This window comes from Pelecanus crispus, chromosome 1 (genome assembly GCF_030463565.1).
Source record: "Pelecanus crispus isolate bPelCri1 chromosome 1, bPelCri1.pri, whole genome shotgun sequence".
In the NCBI taxonomy this organism is placed as follows: Eukaryota; Metazoa; Chordata; class Aves; order Pelecaniformes; family Pelecanidae; genus Pelecanus; species Pelecanus crispus.
Genome location: NC_134643.1, coordinates 48,245,327 through 48,258,123, shown reverse-complemented (window position 1 = coordinate 48,258,123; position 12,797 = coordinate 48,245,327).

The window sequence follows — 12,797 nt, the reverse complement described above, 5'->3', positions numbered from 1 at the left end:
TCAGAAACCGGCCTAGAAGAGAATTTGGCTGCTATCAAACAGACCTCCAGTCTGCCTCTGTGTGTGTGTGCGCAAAGCAGTTAAAACGGTTCCTTTATTTTAAATCTCCTGAAATATTATCACTACTGACTTGAAAAAAAAATACACGGTTTCTAAATGAAAGTATTAAAACAGAGTCTTAGGTAATAAAAAGAAAAAGAAATGAACCATACATGCATGCATTCCTATGGATATTGAAAAAGTGGGTGGTTTTCACCCAAAGTGTGAGCTTTGAAGTGTTGAATTCCTCGGTCCTTTCGCACATAGACAGGATTTAAAACACAAGCAAGAGAGAGAGAGGGAACTATTTAGAAAAGGCCCATATTATGGAAAAGACCTGCTCCCTGCTTCCCCGTGAAAGGAGGACTCGTCGGAATAAAGCACAACCGAGCCTGCAATCGCTTCAGATTCGTATTTCGGCATCGTGGGCCCGAGCTTGTCTGTTTTATTAAGGCTGTCTAGAAATGAGTTCAGTGGGCCCTTCCCCCGTGGGGGGGGGGAAGCGAAGCTTTAATGAGCGGTTGAAGTATGGGTGCAGCAATGGCCAGCCGGGACTGCTGGGCATCTTGGAGGCTTTCCTGTGAACCCAGGCAAAGGTGAAGAGGCGGCCAGTTCAGGCCCAGCGTATTTCCCGGCGATCAGCCCCCCCTCCTTCTTCAGCCGGCCTCTCGTTTGATACTTTCCCGGAGGAAGGGGTACTTAATTGAGGGATGCTTATTTCAGCTACAGTCGAGTAGCTGCGGGCATCACCCGACACACGCACAACCTGCCCTTCCTTGCCATCCCGCGGAGCCGCCCCCGCGTCTCCGTCCCTTTTTCCAGCGCCGCTTGCCCCCGACACCGGCCCGCGGCTGCGGGAGCCCGGCCGGGCTGCCCCGCCGCCCCCGCCGCCCCCGCCGCCCCCGCCGCCCCCGCCGCCCCCGCCGCAGGGACGCTCGGCCCCGCCGGGGGAGAGCGCAGAGGTGGCGCTCGGGGGACTTGGGGTGGGTTGGGGATCTCTGCGGGGACGGGGGGTGCTGCTTGGCCCGCCCGTGGGGAGGGGAGGCGGCAGCGGCTCCTGTAAGCTCCCGGGAGAAGGGGAAGGGGCGCGGAGGACGAGCGGTGCCCGCCGTGCGCGGCCAGGTGCGGCGGGGGGCAGCCCGCTGCCTCGCCGGGGCGAGGGGCAGGACCGGCCCCGGGAGCCGCTCCAGGGCCACTTCCCGTCCCTGGATTTTTCCTGAAGAAGCGGCGCGTCTCCTCCTTGCACCTTTTGGAGCAACGCCTGCTGCAGAGCCGGGGAAATAGACCTTCTCCCTGCCCCCCGCCGCCCGCATCTCCGTGTGCTGGCGTTCCGGCAGCTTGTTTATAACTATGCCTTAAAAGCACTAAATGCCTTGGGGGAGAGAAAAAAAGAGGGGGGAGGAAAAAAAAAAAAAAAAAAAAAAAGGAGCTCTCGGTGTCTTTTAAATGAAAGACACATGCAACGTTGTTGCAGCCTGCAATCCACTTTTATCCCAATAAATGTCCCTCTTTAAAGGCAGCTAGTAAACTCCGGGGGAGGCGAGGACAAGGAGCATCTCATGTGCCCGTAAAAAAAAAAAACAACCCAAGAGCTCCCAGCAGCAGCGGGGCTTTTTCTAGAGAGGCTGTCAGAAGCGCGGGTGCCCGCCCGCGGGGACACGCGTGTCCCGCTGGCAGCGAAGAAGCCCCTGCGGGGCGGCCGCGCACCCCAGCAGCGCCCCACCTTCCCCCCTCCCGCACCCCACCGGACCCGGCCACCCCGGCGGCTGCGGCGAGCCCGCGGGGCGGTGGAAGCGCCGGCCTCGGCTGGGGACCGGGCTCGGGACAGGCTCTGCCGCGTCCTCTCTGCTCTTTCCAACCCCCTCCCTCCCCGCTCCGCTGAGAAAAAACCCAAAAAAAGACCCCTCCGGCAGCATCTGCACCCCAGCGGTGAGTCCGCTGCGCTTCTCGCCCCGTCTTTGCGAAGCGCTTCCCCGACGAGATTAGCGCCGTGATTTCCACACGCGCTTCCAATAGCCGAGTATTAAAGATAGGGAGCGACACAAATTCTAACCGGATCTTAAAATCCGTCCCTCCTCCCCCGGAAAATAGATAGATAGATAAATAAATAAATAAATGAATACATAAATAAATAAATAAATCAGAGTGGTTCCACATCATTGTTAGCTCCAGGGGCCAAATTCTTCTCTCATTTACCTCTGTGCAACCCAGCTGACTTCAAAGGGAAGGAGAGATGTAACCTAGGGGAGAATTGGCGCCACGTATGGCATTCGTTCTCCTTAAAAGCTTGAAAACAGAAAGCTGACTTCAGCGGGCTAAAACCATTTAAAAGGGGTTGGACAGATCCCGGGGGAGAAGGCGGCAAAGGAAGAAAAAAAAAAAGAAAAAAAAAAAAGAAAAAAAAAAAGAAAAAAATCCTGTGCTGAGGTGAGACAGCTTTGAAAAGCATCTTTCTTCAGGGACTGCTTCCCTCCGCCAGGCAGCCCGGTTATTAAGAGCTGCGTGCAGATGTGCCGCTGTGTTTCCAGAGATGGAGTATCTCCTAAACCTTCTGTGAAAGGGTGTTACGTGTGATGGAGAGACGTTTCGTGGCCAGAGGTGGTGTGAAGGAGCTCGCCCCTGCAGTGCCTAGGAGCTGCTCGGGGGAAGCCTGTCCCCTGCGATAAGCCGGGCGGGGGGCTTCCCCGCCTCGGCACCCGCGGGGCTCTCCTGCGGGGAAGGAGGGCTGCCTTTCCCCCTCCGCACTCGCATTCCTCCCTTTCCTGAGATCAGGAGTCACAGAGCTGAGCGGAGGAATGCGGATCCCGCACACATTGCAAGCGTCTCGCTGCCGAAAAGTGAACGGGTTTAGGGGAAAGAAGTGTGCGAGTGCGGTGCCGGCCCCGCCCGGTGCGGGACAGCCCGCCCTGGACAGGGTGGTCGTTGCAAGTTTCCAGCCGAAACTACTGCATGTTTGAGGGATCTCCTCAACAGTTCCGCTCACATACTTGCGTTTGTTTAAACAAAGTGAGAACCGCATCAATACGGGCGAGGATCTCCCTTCCAGACTCCCAGGAATCCCCATCCCCCCCGTCCCCCCTCCCCATTTCTAATACGGGTTATTAACTAGGGATGTCAGGACACAGAGAAGATGCTTGTGGTTTTTAATCCATTTTACACCAACGCTTCTCTTCCCTCCAGAAAGGTTGCAACACGAAATTTATTTAGGGATTGGATGGGAAGAAAACAGCGCTACCTCGGACTGGGCTAAACGAATTCTGGGGGTATTATTCGCTTCCTTCCACATGCACACACTCCAGTTGTCCGTGAAAATGGAAGGGGAAGATAGGAAGATGAGAGCTGGGGGTTCCCGCGGGGGAATAGCCCCCGCGGTGAGGGGCGGCTGAGGGCTGCCAGTAGGGGAAGAAGGGGAGCGATCCTTGAATGGGATCGAGCACCCCAGCAGTCCCGGGGATGGGGGGCGGGGGGGGGGAGAGAAGGAGGGTCCACGAAATACGAAGAGAGCTGGCAATCTTGAAAAACAGGTGCTCAAACGGTTCAGTACTTCCACAAGCCTTCTGTTTTCTTTGCTGAGGCTGTACCTCGTTGCTCGTTTCACGTTCAGACGCGGAGATTTTACTGCGTTGGGTCGGTTCAGGAGTTAGGCTACAGGGAGACCCCCCGAGGCTACAGGGAGAGCATCCGAGAGCCGAGAGCCCCGGTATTCCTCGCCCGCTCCTGGGATCGACCGACCTGACCTGCCGAGGCGAGAGGAGGTGTAAAAAGACACCCCGCGACTCGCTCCACGTCTCCCTCCCAGCGGAATGTGGCAAATTGCAAATTACAGATTCAAAATCTAGCTTGGCTGAGCTATAATTTTCCAGACATCCTGTTTGTGAGAAGAATCATGTGAAGTATTCTTACTGCCAGCAAAGAAATGTGCAATGCATCTCAATGAACACTGAAAAGAGTTGAGTTTTGGGGGCTGCTAGGCTTTTTTTTTTTTTAAAAGTATGTTAAGCATCACTACCCTGATGCCTAAAAGTAAGGATTGTGCTTCGGATCTCCGCAGCCAGGCTGCAAGGGGCTCCCGATCCAAGCCCCGCTTAACGAACTTTCTTCCTAAAGGGCAGTTTTTGTTCACCTAAGAAAACAAACAAAAATCGGTTCTGGTGTAGGTGGGTAGCCTTCAGATTATCCGCTCGGAGTGGAAGTATTTAATTGACATTGTGTGACTTTACCAAAAGCCTAGGACCTGTATTTGCAGACCTAAATGAAAGCGCAGGAGCAAATCGACTGCTCTTCTACTTGGCAATTTAATGTTAATTCTGCGTGGGCAGAGGACGAGACAGTTGAGCCCTGCTCATCTCCGAGAAATACGCGCAGGGAAAGCGATGTGTCGTTTCTCATTACGCTGGGCCCGAGCCTGGAGCCTTTCCCAGCCAGATTCGAGGTTCAGACGCTCCCAGATTTTGTCCACAAAGCAGCCAAAACGTAATGACAGCAATCATTTCACGGTTCCTGCAGTTTGGCGCTTTGACAGCACCTCAGCTGTTTGGGAGGTTTCCTGTATGACACCTGCACAGATAAAATGAAGATTTCATGTGCCTCAAAGGCATATTCAGGGGGAAGACAAGAAACTGGTGAATGGTGAAGGGGAAGACAAGAAACTGGTTCCCCCGTCCCTCTCCGCCCGTTAGGAAAGCGGGACTGCTGTCAGAGCTGGCCGAACCTCGACAATTTTCCTCTTGAAACACGTAATGGCTCTTCTTAAACCGTCTAACGTTTCTTTCAACACAAAATGGAATGAGATAATATTTAGTGTGTGGATTTAATCTGAGCCCCATAGGAAATCTCAGCAGAGATGCTCTATAAAAGCATTAATCTCTTATCTTGATCTAGTTCGAATTATAATGAAGCCTACTTACATATGTGCTATAAAAACAAATCCTACAAGAATTTAATCTATGCTTTCTCGAGCTGCTATTGTAGCCCTTTATCAAGTTTAGAAAGGATTTGACAGCTGGGCCGTGGGACTCAAAGCCCCGTGCAGTTTGGCACTACCAGGAGGAGGAGATCTGCTCCTCAAGATACTTCTCGGCTCCGATTTTTCGCTCCGCGCTTGGCGGACGACTAAGATCCGGCTTTACACTTGGCACCAGAGGGAAGACAAGCACAGCCTTCCTCTGCCTTCAGCCGGAGGCGGCGCGGCTCCGGGAGGAGCCGTCTGTCCCGCCCGCCTTTACGGGGGGACAGGGGGACAAACCTGCTGGCTGAATTAGCCCAGCCGGGCTGCTGCTCCAGCAGCTGGATCCGCTCTTTGAAATCCAAATCCTCCCCTCGCCCGCTCCGCCGTGCTTTCTCACAAATTCTACAGATACACGCAAAGCAAAATACGAACACCATTCTTCGTATCAAAGAAATGGACGCCTTGGGAGAAAAATCCAAACGTGAAAAAGACGCTCACTGGTAGGGCATGCACTGATACGGGTGAACATTTGCCTCCCCCCTCCCCGGGAATTCATTTCCAAGGAGGGGGCGCTCCCCCAAAGGAGCTGATTAAGAGTTTTAAGTGTAGAAGTCTAACTAAACAAAGATTTTTTTTATTATTTTTTTATTTTTTTTTTTTACCAACGACCCCTTCTCGCTCTCCCAATCGCGACCCGACTGAGAGCTGCCTGTAGGGCACCGCGCGTTAGCGCACCTCTGCAAAGGAGCAAACCAAAAGAAAAGCCCTCCTTTGCGAGCTACGCGGTCTCCCCTGCTGGCAGTTTGATTAATATTGGGACAATTCCGAAAATATACGGGCTACATTACCGGAGCGACCCCGAGGCTCTGAATGTATCGAGGGGCCTGGAGAGTGTGTGGGGGGCTGCCTTGTCATCTCAGATGAATTGATTTCTTCTAAGGCATGAAATATGGCTCGACATTCTGGTTTCTAAGCACGAAGCTAAAGGAAGGTGTGAGACAGAAGGGACAGGGGCTAAGAAATAGATCCCTGTTCAAGTTGGAGGCACTAACAAACGGATGCATTGAGCTGCTTTGACAGGGACTGCTGGTTTTCAAGGCTAGCTCGTTTGAAAGAACCGTTGCTTTTTTCTTTTTTTTTTTTTTTTTTTTTTCCCTTCCCCAAATGCGATGTGTGCTAGACCCGATTAAAAATGTGTAATTCAGCGACGCCGAAAGCCACAGAGCAATTTTATTCCGGTCTTTCAGCACCCGTCTCTGTACAGTCTCAGCCTTATTTTGTCCTTTGCTGAGAGCTGCCTATATCTTTTGAAACGCTAGGTGCATTAAGGAGCATCTATCCCCGAGTCTTTAGACTCTCTGCCCTTCTTACCAGAAACGGCGAGATGAATACAAAAAAGGACTTAGTGGTTAACCGATATGCTGCTAATATTTCATCCACGGGCCTCCTCCTCCTCCTCCCCTTTTAAAACTTCAGCTCTTGGAAAAACAACATATTTTAGGCTTTCCAGACAAATATTGATATTGGCAAATAAAGTCAACCCCCAGCCTATGGTTAGAGACAGTCTTCTTTTTGTTTCTACCCCGGGCAATCAAAATTAATCCACTGTATTACAAATTGCTCCGGAATATTTCACTTTTCCTGACAAAACCCGTACCTGGCAAATGTCACCGCGAGAGAGCTTTTCCCTGGCCCGTTTGCCTGGTGGCCCTTTCTAGAGGGTATCAGGCAGCGACGGGCGGTGGGCAGGGGACATGACCCGGCAGGAAAGTCACTTATTTGTGCCTGCATTTGTGCTGGGGCAAGGGGGGGGGGGGGGGGGGGGGGGGCGTTACCCCCCGCCACCAGCCCCGCGCCCCGGGCAAAAAGGGGCAGAGAAATCAACGGGGCTGAGCCCGCAAGGAAGACCGAAGCCGCTGCTCGGAAAACGGGAACGATTTCAGGCGCAGGCACACACGGGTCCCCGGTGCTCCCGGGAGCGGGGGCAGCGCCGTGCCGCTCCCGCGGGCTCACACCCGCTCCGGCGCCGCGAAGCGCCCTCCCTCGCCCCGGGGCCGTTTTCACAGAAGCCGCAAATTAAGAATAAACTGCGACGGAAAAGAAAAAGCCACCAGAAATTACCACTCGTTGAGACTGCGTGGTCTACGCATTCTCTTTTTCGCTCCTGCCGCGACCCTAGCTGTGACTTTTTTTTTTTTTTTTTTTTTTTTCCTGCGGCACGTCGTCTTTTCTCACGTTAAGGAAATTGTGGTTTAAAGGAAAATTGCTGGAGAACTGTATTAAATCAATAGGCAAATTAGAGTCAAGCTTATGGCTGACTTGCGTTCTTGCGATGAACGACCCCTCGAACCTGCTGCACGTGGTGACGGTGGCAGAAAACACGCAATTTTGAAGGGACAGCTCTCATCTAACGACGGAAATGTAGCAGGAAAATAAAGCTTGTTTTATTTTTTTTTTTTTACGTTCTCCTTTTCAGAGCGTGGTTCACAAGCACAGAAGATTAACCTGACTTGAAATAGAGGCATTCATCCTTTATTAGAATTTTAACTAAATAGCTATAGCGATCTCTCCTAAAAAGCTGTCTTGTACCTCAGGACATCGGTCGGGCACCGATGGTGCTGGCTTGTGGCTCAGCTAATCGGTGGCGCTTATTTGCGTTCAGGCGTGAAATAATGACTAGCGAAAAAAAAAAAAAGCTAACCTCTGGTTTCTTTGTCTAAGAGCAATTTAACAAATGAATGCCCTAGGAATAAAGAAAATCCCACCCTCAGCTATTAACAAACATCTTTTTATCACGTCTTAACTTTGTGAGATCGGCATTGGTTGTTACAAATATAAAATGCTCTTACCTGCTTACTGCTAAAGACATACCAATTGCATTTCAGACAGAAGGAATTTTGCATCTATCTGGGTATTTGGGCTTCTTTAGTGTTTGATGAAAAAAAAAAAAACCTCAAAACAACCAACCAAAAAAAACCCCCAGCTATACAAACAGCAATCAATCAAATAAGAAACTGAGAAAAGGTTGCTAACTCCACACAAATCTATCTATCATTCAGGTTCGGCAGCTAGTTATGTGCTAACCTGTTGTGTCAGCATCTACGTCACCAAAATAATGGAGGAAGTCCATCTGTGCTCATGAAGAGCAATCTATTTGTCCAACTGCTCTGCAAGTAACAGTGTAGTTCATAATGTCATTCATTTCAACTTCCAGTCCTTGTAAGCATGGCCAGTCTGGGGCAGTTACACAATATTTCTACTAAAAATCTCTTTGAAAACCCAGTCCCTGTCCATTGGGCATTGTGGAACTTCATGAACATCTCTCCAGTAGGGATTTTAGCTGTAACAAACCCCCAGCACAACTCGGCACCCAGAAAATGCCTTGAGGATGGATCCAAGGAGATGTGGTCAGCACTTTCCTGTCCACCATCTACCTCAAAAACCAGGGAAGCAGTTCTCCACAAGACCAAACAGCTGCTTTAGACTGATCTATATTGTTACTTGCAGGCCATACCTATGTCTCTTTCCTTACTCCAGGCACATTTCTCTGCCTCTGTGTGAGAGGAAAGAGGTGTGCTATTCCTTAACCACAGCTACATTCATGTCCAGTTGGTATCCCACTTTCATATATACATATATATCTCACACAAACTCTTACAAGTGCTGCAGTAGTTCACTGTGGGCCAAGATTTCCATTCTCTAAGACCTTACGCAATGACGAAATCAGCAGTGACTGTGATTTGTTGGCTTTCCACAGACTACTAGCCAAAAGTCCTATGTTTTTCACAACTTCTATTAAAAATAAAAATAATTCGTTTTTCACTTATGACTGTAAAAAGAAATAAACTAAGCAACAAAGTTTGCTGGTGTAAGTTGTTTTTTTGGTTGGGTTTTTTTTTTTTTTTTTCCAGCTAGTACAGCTAAGTACAAACAGCTTGCATCTCAGATGTGATCTCAGGCTACTCAATCCTTTATAATATGGTTGAGTTCCTTTCTTGCCTTTTTTGGGGCCATGTGGTAATAGCTACTTTTCATATGTGTTTTTCTCGTTACAGAAAAGCATATTAAGATATTGCAGTGTCCCGGAATATTAGCCTGGCTTCCATTAATGCTAATAGGAGTAACATCAGTGTGTATCAAGGAAAGACTGCACCTCCATAAATATACATTGCCATAATCATGATGATATGACACTAAAATCAAAAGGGTATTAATCCAGTATATTCCTCATAGTGTGTACAACAGTTGTAGTGGGAGACCAAGTGGCAGTTTTGCACCCATGTCTCTGAGGCCAGATTTGGACACCACTTGTGGCACGTTTTTGAAAAACGTAAACATTACTTAGAGTGGACACTCCTTTAATGAATGCATGTTTGAATAACAGGATTATTAATAATTAATCATAATGATTTACTAAGTCAAAATGTGACACCAACTCACCTTGCATCGAAGCAATATCTATCCTACAGATACATTGTCTCCCTGCTATTTAAAGATGTCTTAAAACAAGAAATCTATCTGAGAATAATCTTTTGAGTCAGCATAGTTACTGTTTAAGAGTGTCTAAACATGTAAGCAGGAAAATCTGCCCATTAATCAGTGAGAAACATTTCCTCATGGTGTTTTGTCATTCAGGTGTGGGTTATCTGAGTACCACTAACACCTCGTTCTCACTCAGCATATGCATTTTGAGGAGCATTTTTTCTGTTGCAGCACATAATGATGCTCCTAATGCCACCGTTCAAATGACAGAGGGTTTAAGGAACTACTATGCAGACGTTCAGATAAGTTGCACAAGAAAAGCCACTCCAGGGATCCATTGAGGAGAGGTTGCAAAAAGCTTTTCAATTCGATTTGGTGAATGACACCCATCAAAGGATCAATGCAAAAATGCACCTCGATTGTTTCATTCTTAATTTTGAATGAACGCTTGTCTACATTTCTGAGACTCGAGCTTCATACATCCAAGGAAGATTTTTTAAAGAGCTTATGCACATGAAGTCCCTTCTCCTTCATGTTAAAGGATCTACAGGGAACAGAAAAAAGTGCCGAGGAGATGATGCTAGTGAGCTCTGAAGAGGTCTGGAGCACCATAAAGGCAGTAGTGCATCTAGAAATAGGCAGTTTTGGGGATTTGTGGTGCAGGTTTTGCTCAGCCACCACTGTGTCTCACAGCCATGCTGACATCAGAACAGATTGCCAGAGAAACTTACTTTTAAGAATATGTTTTTGTCCTAAATGGGAATTGCTGTATTGGGGGGTAGGGGTGGAGGGGATAAAGAAAAAGAAAGAAAAATTAAAAAAAAAAAAAAGGAAAACAAAAATTAGAGAGAAGGAAAAGAAAACCCGAGACAGACACAAAGAAAGCATGAAACAGCTTTCTGCTATGCAGAATAGGGCTTGAAAAAATCATGTCATAAATATGTCACCATGTGCACCATTCGTGTTACCGCTGACCTTGCATACTGTAAGTTGTGACTATGAAAAGCAGGCATTCGCCCAGATTTAGGGTTGCTTCACCTTATTCCTGAAAGCCATAAAGGTCTTTCTGCTAGCTTGAACAGAAATCGCACCTTGCACTTTTATCCGCATTTGACCAGTACTGTATTTTCAACACCGCAATTCATAAAAAATGTGTTAGATACAATGAGACATCATCCTGTTACACATTCCAATGTTATACAATGAAAATAGCAACACATTTGGGCATATTTTATAACTTAATTTCTGTTGGGTATGCTACTCAACCTATGCATGACAATATCAACTTATGGAACAGCAGACTAAGCATATTACAAACCTGAAAAGGCATGTCAGCAAATATTGTCACTCCAATTTGTAATTTAGGAAATTGTATGTTAAAAAGCTACTATTTTCTCTTTGCAAAATAGAATGCCTTTAAAAATGTTGCCAAAACATTTATGCAGGCTTGGAGGTATTTCTCATTCAGAAACACCTGAAAGGCAAAAAAGATGAGGTATGATGACTTTTATACAGCAGATACATTTTAGATGTAGAGGTAGATATATAGATGATACAGACATAGAAAGATTTATGAAATCCGAACTACAAATGTCTCTTACTTACAGCTGTGGTGATGTGCAGTATATGATAGACATTCTAGACAAATAGAGGGAATAATCTGCAAGAAGTGCTAAACTATGAATTGTTTGATTTTGTATTTTGATCTCCAGTTAACATCTGTAACAGTGGTGTATCTATTTACTGACCACACTGCCATGTATAGTGGCAGACATTTTAAAGTAACAAAGTTTTCCCTACAAAACTTGTATCCTTGATGATACAACTGAAACCACAGAAGCTCCAGTCTTTGGGGGTGACATTTAAAACTCATTATATAGCAGATCTGGAAATTCAGTTTAACACTTACTACATACTTTGGGAAACTAACTAGATAACTTAAGCTTCTAGTGATATTTTATACACTGCTGACAACCACAGAATTTCTATAGTCAGTCGGAGCAACATTCACTGATCATCTTTCCTCAGAAAGGTAAAGAAATCTTTTCTGAAGTAGGCTGCACTGACTTTTCAAAAGTAGAATGATAATAAAAACCACCACGCTGATTCAGACAAGCAAGGTTATTTACTGGAGGTTTTCCACGATATCAACCATCTTTTAATCTGAAAATGAATGCAAGTATTCACAAAAATGGAGATAACTGCTTTCAATCCGTAGTCATATGTGTATGCTAGCATAAAAAGCACCTCACAAAATATTGTCAGATGTAATTTAAGTACATTTTAAAAACAGCCACAACATAAAAATTTATGTTCTTTACTGACTGAAGTTTCAAGCCCCATTACCCTCCCCACCTCTCTCAGTCTGTAGGGGGTTGAGGCTTCACAATATTGGACAAAACCAGATGAGGAAATACCAAAGACAGACTTCTCTAGATCGAATTAGCAACTTCTATCCTCAAAGTGGAAAACATTAAAATAATGTTAGGCTTTGAAATCAAGGAACGTTTTCTGTCCTGTATGTTGATGGACAAAGCATTCACTGGAAATAATGAGTTAGACACCCGTGAATAGTTGAGATAGTATTTCTTCTCTTTCTCTAGAACCCTTTGCACCACAAAACTTTTACACATGGGTCTGAAGGAGTCTGGCTATATGAACAAATGAAGTTGGGTTAACAGTGTCGTGTAGATGTAATGTTACGTTATCCCAGAACAAAATGAGAACTTAGTAAAATTATTTTTTTCTTTAACCCTCTAGGAAAATTTCAGAAGTCCTTGAAAGTATACAATTATAACAGGTTGCTTTATCATATTATGACCTTAATTCAGGATGAAATCTCTAGAGGAATTCTCATATTACTGAAAAAAGATAAGTGCATCCCCACCATTTGTAGGTTGCTGTGAATTTTTGCTGCTTCAGTAAAATATTATAAACAGACTACTCTACAAATGGCATTGCTGGCTGTTATAGCTCACAACACAGTTTGCAAGCATGTATTTTATTTGTGAGAAAATGAGAATTCAGTGTTTCGATATGTGACATACAACACATGAGCATGAACCATTATTACATGTGCACATCTCAACCGGTTCTTACAAGCAAGCCTAAACTTATTCACCATACAACAAACCTTGTAGGGTTAATCAGTTCTGCATTCTACATCACATGAACATATAGGCAATTGAAAACACAAACTACGATAACTTACTGACAGGTATAAAATACTTTGACCAAAAAACAACCAACCCAAAACCACTGCAAACATGTATAATAAAATAAGTCAAATGTACTTAACTGAAACTGCTTATATTGCTAGTAAACAAGA